Source organism: Macaca nemestrina, chromosome 1, assembly GCF_043159975.1.
Source record: "Macaca nemestrina isolate mMacNem1 chromosome 1, mMacNem.hap1, whole genome shotgun sequence".
Classification (NCBI taxonomy): domain Eukaryota; kingdom Metazoa; phylum Chordata; class Mammalia; order Primates; family Cercopithecidae; genus Macaca; species Macaca nemestrina.
The window spans coordinates 174,643,766-174,652,054 of NC_092125.1; the positions used below are offsets into that span (position 1 = coordinate 174,643,766).

At 41.3% G+C, this 8,289-nt stretch overlaps 1 pseudogene; it reads right to left on the bottom strand.

The window, feature by feature from the left end:
• Nucleotides 1-7,084: 7,084 nt before the first annotated feature.
• On the bottom strand, nt 7,085-7,908 carry LOC105495245 (prohibitin 1 pseudogene; annotated as a pseudogene).
• Nucleotides 7,909-8,289: the final 381 nt, after the last annotated feature.

The following is an 8,289-nucleotide window of genomic DNA, read 5'->3' on the forward strand; positions in this document are numbered from 1 at the left end:
CCAGAGACCTAGGTTTGAATGTTAACTTTGCTCCTGACTAATTGTGTGATTCTGGACCAAAGGCTTCTATAATTTGGGGCAAGTTACTTAACATCTATGTTAAATGTATGCCTGTCTTGTTTTCAGGATTCCTGAAATGGATATAAATGGTCCATAACTCATGGAGCTGTGGTGAAAATTAAATGGAAAAAAACAATGCATTTGAAGCCCCAAATACACAGTAGGTACTCAATAAATGGTAATCGGAACTAGGTAAATTCTCAGCATGACTAGTTATCATCAAGAAAAAGAAGGCTCATGCAGCACGGACTTGGAAGTGGGATTTGATGAAGGGACAACAATTTATAGGGATAGGGACAGAGCTAAGGAAACCAATAAGAGATGTTGTAGCACTCAGACTTGCAGCACTGGGGAATCATTACTATCCTGAATCTGCAAGGACAGGAGGAGGGCGAGATGTTGCTGAAGCCATGGAGGAGGGGCTGCTGGGAGGAACTATGATTGCAGAGGAACCCGGCCACTGACAGACCCTGGCACAGAAGCAGGGAAAGAGCTGGAGGAAATTCCCAACCTCTTTCTCCTCCCACCCTTTAATCTCTTGCTGATGCCTACCACTGGCTAAAGCCAACTGGAAGACAGGAGGCAAAGGACTCCCCCGATGCAATCAGGGGCATTAACCTCTCTATGGCACAGTGCAGACCAGAGAACAGATCTGGATGGAAAGGGGGTACAAATGGAGAATCACCAGGTCAATCAGAGAGAATTTATTGTGATTCACATATTGGCTAGTGTTAGTCCATCCAAATCATGAATAAATCTCCTGCAAAAATCCTAAAGTGGTGACTGTGATCACATCACTTCAGGTGGAAAAACAGCACATTGGACTCCAGTGCCTAAAGAAATGAGTTCCCCTCTCACCAGGCCACCTGACCCAGGCCCTCTCTCCCAGCTTATCTCCTGCCTCTCCCCTTCTGGCATTCTCTGGAATGCACATGCCCTGTCATGCTTCCCTGCTTTCCGCTTACAGTTCTGTTTGAAACTCGATGGGTGAAAATTTGATGGGTGAAAATTCTCACCAATTCTCTGCCCCCATCTTCCTCTGATTGGTCAACTTCTCATCGTGCAACAGTTAGGCCAGTCTCTGCGAAACATACCTAACCAATCCTTCTCTATGTTCCCATACCTCTAGAAGCAGCAGAGAGTTACAAGCGGGGCTATTCCTGCTTGCCTTAGTTCCTAGCTGCATTGTGCACTTGCCACTTAATACTGTTGGTATGTAATTATCGTCATCTGTAAAGTGGGCTGATAATAGTGCCCATCACATAGGGTTTGCCTAGGGAAGAAATAAGTCCGTGTATACAAATCGATTAAAGCAACGCCTAGCATATAGTAAGTATGTAATAAGAATAGATATTGACTAACTTAGTTTTATTTTTTTATTACCATTTTGTCATAGCACTTAACTCACTGTAGTATAATTCAACGTTTATTTTATTCCACCATTAATTCTGGGAGCAACTCAAGGATAGAGTCTATGTGCGTATGCCCAATGCCTGGCATAGTGTTTGGCACATAGTAGGTGCTCAGTAAATGTTGGATGAGTGAATGAGTTAATGAATGAATACATGAATGATAGGAGGACTCAAAGTGAGTTTTTGGAATCTGGTTTGAGTTTTCATGTGAAGCACACTATGTGCCTTTTCTCAAGAATTTGAATACAAAGAAGTCAGGTCCAAAAACATTAAGCCTCCCCCAGAGTGAGATGGGGCCACTCAGCAGGACAACACTTCTGTAGGCCTAGTTTGGGTGGAACCCTGCCCTGAGCGGCCAGCCAGTTTCTAATCTAATTGTGTGATAAAAGAAACACCTCCTCCACCCTTCACACTTCCTCCTCCCACATTAGAAACCAAGAGTAATGATCTGCATTTGTGCCAGAGACCCAGCCATCACTGGGGAAGACACACATGTTCCCCTGTTCAGGCAAAATCATCCTCAGGACATGCCGGGGTGGAGGGGTCTGATGAGAGAATCCAGGGTTCTGGGATGTTCCAGGGGTCAACTCAGTCCTGAGAGCAGGTGTGTGCTTGGGGAGTGGAGGACACAGAACCTCTGCTCCAGGCCCTCAGCATCTGGACACACTTCTGGACTTCTAGTACTCCTTCTGTACTTCCATTGACTCATGTACTCTCTTACCTGTTTCCTCCCATCACATTCCATCATATTCAGTTAAGATAAAAGGCAAAATCCTGTACAGCCCTGCATGATCTGCCCCCTGGCAACACCTCAGCCCTCATTTCCTCCGCCATCCCCCTCTCTCACCTACGGCAGGTGAGCAAACTCCTTAGCTGGTTTTGGCTGAGCAAACACACTTACTATTTCCTTGCTTGGAAGTTTCTTGCCTTAGGCATCCTCTTGGCTCTATCCTTCTCCTCATTCTTTCATTAGCTCTTTTATTTAACAGACAATTAACATTTTTGTTAAATTTTAAATTTTCACTTTTAATTGTGGAAAAATAGATATAACATAAAACTTACCATGTTAACCATGTTTAGGTGTGCAATTCAGTGGCTTTAAGTTCATTCACACTGTTGTGCAACCATCATCCCCATCCATCCCCAGAACATTCTTCATCTTCCAAACCTGAAACTCCATACTCATTAAACAATAACCCTCCGTTTCTCCTTTTCCCCAGCTCCTCACAACCACCATTCTACTTCCTGTTTCTATGAACTTGACTACTCTAGGTTCCTCATAGGAGTGGAATTATACAGTATTTGCCCCCTTTGTATCTGGCTTATTTTACTTAATATGATGTCCTCAAGGTTCATCCATGCTGTGACATATCTCCGAATTTCCTTCCTTTTTAAGGCTGAATAATATTTCATTGTATGTATAGGCCACATTTTGTTTATCCGTTCATCTGTTAATGGACACTTGAGTAGCTTCCACCCTTTTTCCATTATAAATAATGTTTCTATGAATGTGGGTGTACAAATATCTCTTCAAGTCCCTACTCTCATTTCTTTGGGGTATACACCCAGAAGTGGTATTGTTGAATCATATGGTAATCCTATATTTTTTAATAAACTGCCATAGTGTTTTGTTCTGTAATTGCACAATGTCGCATTTCCACCATTAAGGCACAAAAGTTCCAATTTCTCTACATCTTCATTAACATTTGTTATTTTCTGTTGTCGTTCTTTTTTTTTATGGTAGTTATTCTATTCTAATGACTGTGACATGGTATCTTATGGTGAACAGACTATTTTTCGAGCACCTACTATGATCCAGATCTAAACTGGATGATTGTCAGAGCATGCAAGTAAAATCTAGTCCCTGCCTGCCAGGAAGGGAGAGGGCAGCAAAATAAACCAGAAGTGAACCATGCATGAAACTGAGCCCCTTACTGATAGTCTCTTATTTGATCCTTACAGTCTCCCTAAGGTGGGTGTAATTATCCCATTTTAGTGAAGAAACCAATATTCACCAAAGTTCAGTAACTTGCATTCTGGTCATAGAACTAATATATGTGACCCAACTGAAAACACATGTTTTTGAGACTTAAAAGCTCTTTTGTCTATGACAGTGTTCTCAAATACTTTCTTTTTAATTTAACTGAGCAGAAAAATATAAAAATAACTTCGAGGCATTGACAGAGCGTTGCCAACTTTTTATTTGGCAAAATGAGAACATTGGAAATCAATTAATTTATGATCTAATGTCACTGTCCCTGCATAAAAAGAAATTTTAACCACATACCCTTTGGGAAAACACACACACACATACACATGATAAAAGAAAGTTTATTCAACTGAATAAACTGAGCTTTGTAAGAACCCCACTCCATTGCCAGTATTTTCCTCATTTCCCATGATCTGCAGTAGTGAGCATCATGTCTCAAACTATGGCCAGTCCTTGGCTTCTAGGTGTGGAGTAAACCAGCCTTCCAGGCCCTCAGGTGCTGTGTAGGTGTCGTGGGAAATGCCAAGCCAAACGTGAGTCTGCCTTCAAAAACTACAGAAGACAAATGTAGTCATGCACAGGGCAGAGAGAATTAAGTGTTCTTGCTGCTTAGCCAGGCTGCTTTGCAAACAAGGAGGTGAGAAGGTTCACCAAACCTCACCGTTTCCGCCGCTTTTATAAGCTCTCCTGAATTTTCCTCTTTTTCACCTCTGAATCAGGTTCCATTTTCCAGAGGGAAGTAAAAACTTCTGTATACAAAAGCCACCATAAACAAAGAGAAAAGATGAGGCGTGAATGGGGAAAGTAGTTGCTAAATATATAAAATACACAAAGGTTTGCATTAAGAATATGTAAGATTTCAGTAGGGAGGCTGGGCGCGGTAGCTCATGTCTGTAATCCCAGCACTGTGGTAGGCTGAAGGGGGCAGATCACCTGAGGTCCGGCATTCGAGACCAGCCCGACCAACATGGCGAAATCCCTCCTCTACTAAAAATACAAAGATTAGTGGGACATGGTGGCGCCAGCCTGTAATCCCAGCTACTTGGGAGGCTGAGGTAGGAGAATCGCTTGAACCCAAGAGGCAGAGGTTGCAGTGAGCCAATATCCTACCATTGCACTCCAGCCTGGGCAACAGGTCAAGACTCCGTCTCAAAAAAAAAAAAAAAAAAAAAAAAAGAATTTAGTAAGGAAATCAATAAGCAAAAAGAGCCCACTATCGCCCTGTCTTCAGCCTTGCCTGAGTCTACACTGTTGTCCACACAGCAAGCGGAGTAATTGCTCTAAACTAAAGCATTGCAGTGGATTGTTCGTGTGGTTGACCAGCTCAAGATTTGGGACTAGGCTGCCTGGTTTTCATCCCAACTCATTTCTAGCTTTCTGACTTGGAGCAAGTTATTTAACCTCTCTGGGTTTCAATTTATCTCTAGCTAAGGACAAATGTGCAAGCTTCATAGGGTTGTTATATAAAATAACTAAGCTACTACTTCTGGAAGTTAGAGCATTACCTGGCATGTGGTAAGTGTTTAAGAATTACTAGCATCACCTGCGGGAAGCCCTCCAAGACATTCTTCCCTCCGCCCCTAGGCTTTGTGCTTCCATAAGATCCTGAGGATGCTTTTATCAGAGTGTTCATATATTTTAAACATATAGTACTTATATATTTTAAAAACTTGCTGGGCACAGCGGCTCATGCCTGTAATCCTAGAATTTTGGGGGGCTGAGGCGGGCAGGAGTTCGAGACCAGCCTGCCAACATGGCAAAACCTTGTCTCTACTAAAAATACAAAAATTAGCCAGGCATGGTGGTGCATGCCTGTAATCCCAGCTACTCTGGAGTCTGAGGCAGGAGAATCGTTTGAACCCAGGAGGCAGAGGGTTGCAATGAGCCGAGATTGCGCCACTGCACTCCAGCCTGGGTGACAGGCTCAAAATAAATTAAATAAATAAATAAATAAATAAAAATAAATAAATAAAAATAAAAAACTAGAAAATATTCACTATGCAGGAAAATACAGACAATGTAATGAATGGTCATGTCTCTTTCATTTCACTCTTCAAATCTTATCATTTTGTCGTATTTGATTCAGATTTTTTAAGAAGAGTTCAAACATTACTGTAAAGCTGCAGCTCCTTGTGTGTCAATCTCCAATCCTATTTCCTTCTGTCACTCCCCAGATGTGGCCACTATTCTGATTTTAATGTTTGCTATTCCCTTGCAAACATTTATGCTTTATCCATAAACAATTGTAATAATTTTGCATATAGCAAAACTTTATATAAATTATATCATACTACAAATATCCAGCAATTTCCTTTCTTGGTCAACATTTTATCTTTGAGATTTATTCATGTAGAATTATGTACTCTGTATTTTTGTAGCTGCCATTTACCATGTTAAGGAAGATCCCTACTATTTCTAGTTTGCTGAGTCTGCCATAGGTGGATATTGCTTTTTCTGCATCTATTATCATGTAGTTTTTCTTTATTCTGTTAATAGGGTGGATTACAGTCTTTGATTTTTTTCAATGATGAATCACCTTGCATTCTTTGTATTAATCCCACTTGGTTGTGAGCTATTATCCTTTTCGTATACTACCGGATTTGATTTGTCAATATTTTGTTTAATTTTCTTTTATTTTATTGTGCTGTGTCTGGTTTGAGTATCAGGATAATGCTGGTCACATAAAAGGAGTTGGGAATGTTCCTTTTTCTCTATTTTTTGAAAGATTATGTACAATTAACATTATTTTTCCTTTAATGTTTGGTGCAGTTCACCAGTGAAACTACTTGGGCCCAAACTTTCCTTCATTGGAAGGTCTTTAACTATAAACTCAATTTCTTCAGTAAATATAGGACTATGTAGGTCATATATCTCTTCATGAGTGAGTTTTGGTAGTTTGTGTATTTTAAGAAAATGGACCATTTTATCTAAGCTGTCAAATTTATGAGTCATTTATAGTATGTTAATTATCCTTTAAAATCTGTGAGTTCTGTGGTGATAGCCTCTTTTTTTTGTTCCAGATACTGGTAAATTACATCTTTTCTCTTTTTATCTTGCGCTTTCTTCATTCCTAAAGTCCAAGTATTTTTGTTGCTTTTATCATTTCCTCTCCACCTGAAGAACTTCCTTTAGCATTTATTTTAGAGCAGGTCTACTAGTAGCACATTTTGTTGGTTTTCCTTTATCTGAAAATATTTTGTCTTTGCTCCTGAAGGACATTTTCACTAGATACAGAATTCTGGGTTTGCAGCTCTTTTCTCATAGGCCTTTAAAAATGTTGTTCCACTGTTTTCTGGTCTCCATGGTTTCTGATGAGAAATATGCAGTCATTGTTCCCCAATGTTTTCTGGTTTCTTTCAAGATGTTTTTCATTGTATTCAGTTTCATCATGTGTCTTGGTGTATTTTACTTTGAATTTATCTTGTTTGGGGTTTCTTGAGCTTTTTAAAACTGTAAATCTATGGCCTTCATCAAATCTGAGATCTGAAGTGATTTTCCATCACTTTAAGCCAATCATGAAATTTCACAGTGATTTCTGGGGTGGGGGCAGAAGGAAGACAATGTTAAATATCATCAGGGCTGTGGCCCAGTCAGCCTGTGGAGGTGCAGGCAAGGTGGGCCCTCACTGGGACAGCTGGAGGAGCACAGACTGCCCTGCCAGCAGGTAGGTGATGTTATGAGAGCGTGAGAGCCGGTATACGATGTCCTCCGCAGCTTACAGCTTGCGCAGCTCAATCAGGCCATCTGGGGGCCAGTGAATTGGCAATCAGCTCAGTTGCCTTGGACTCACCTCAGCAGAGATGATGGCTGCCTTTTCCTGCTGCTCAGCCTTTTCCACCATAAATCTGGCCCTGTCTGCTTCCTGCTGAGCCGCCTGTTTGGCTTCCACCGCTTCTGTGAACTCCTTCCCGAAGGTCAGATATGTCAAGGACACGTCATCTAGGATGAGCCCAAAGGTGGCTGTTCACTCCATAAGGTCGTTGCTCATCTGCTTGGAGACCAGCTCTCTCTGGGTGATTAGTTCTCCAGCATCAAAGCGAACTACCACTAACTTGAGTATCTTGGTCATGATGGACAGCAGCACATGCTCATCATAGTCCTCTCCAGTGCTGGTGAAGATGTGAGGAAACTGGCTAGTGATGGGCTGGAAGGGGATGCGCAGTGTGATGTTGACATTCTGTAAATCTTTGCTACCAGTGATGACTGGCACATTACATGGTCGAGAATGGTAGTCAAAGATAATTGGTTTCTGTACCCATAGGATGAGAAAGTGAGTCCCTTCCCCCACCACAATGTCCTGTACTCCATGGAATCGGTCAAAGATGACAGCTCTGTGCCCAGCATCCACATTATATAAGGCAGAGTTCACCACGCCTCCTGCAACAGCTAAGGCCAGGTCAAACTTGCCTACAGACTCAAACACTTTGACAGCCATGTTTTCTTCTGCTGGACCACTCATGCCTGCTTCCACTCTGACCTCCACATGAATTCCCCCGAATCTGAGAAGTTTTAGCCATGATTTCTTCAAATATTTTTCTAATACTAATCTCTTTCTTCTCTTTTCTATCATTCTGTCTTTTCACTCCAATGACATGAATGTTACATCTTTTGATATTAGTCCACTTGTCCCTGAGACTGTTTATTGTCTTTCGGTTACTTTTCTGCGTTTTTCAGATTAGACAGCTTCCGTTGATCTATCTCAGTGGTCAGAAAACCTTGGTTCACAGGACAAATCTAGCTTGCCTGTACATTAAATAAAGATTTGTTGAAACAGCTATTTCCATTAATTTACATACCATCTACGGCTGTTTTCATGCTATAATTGCA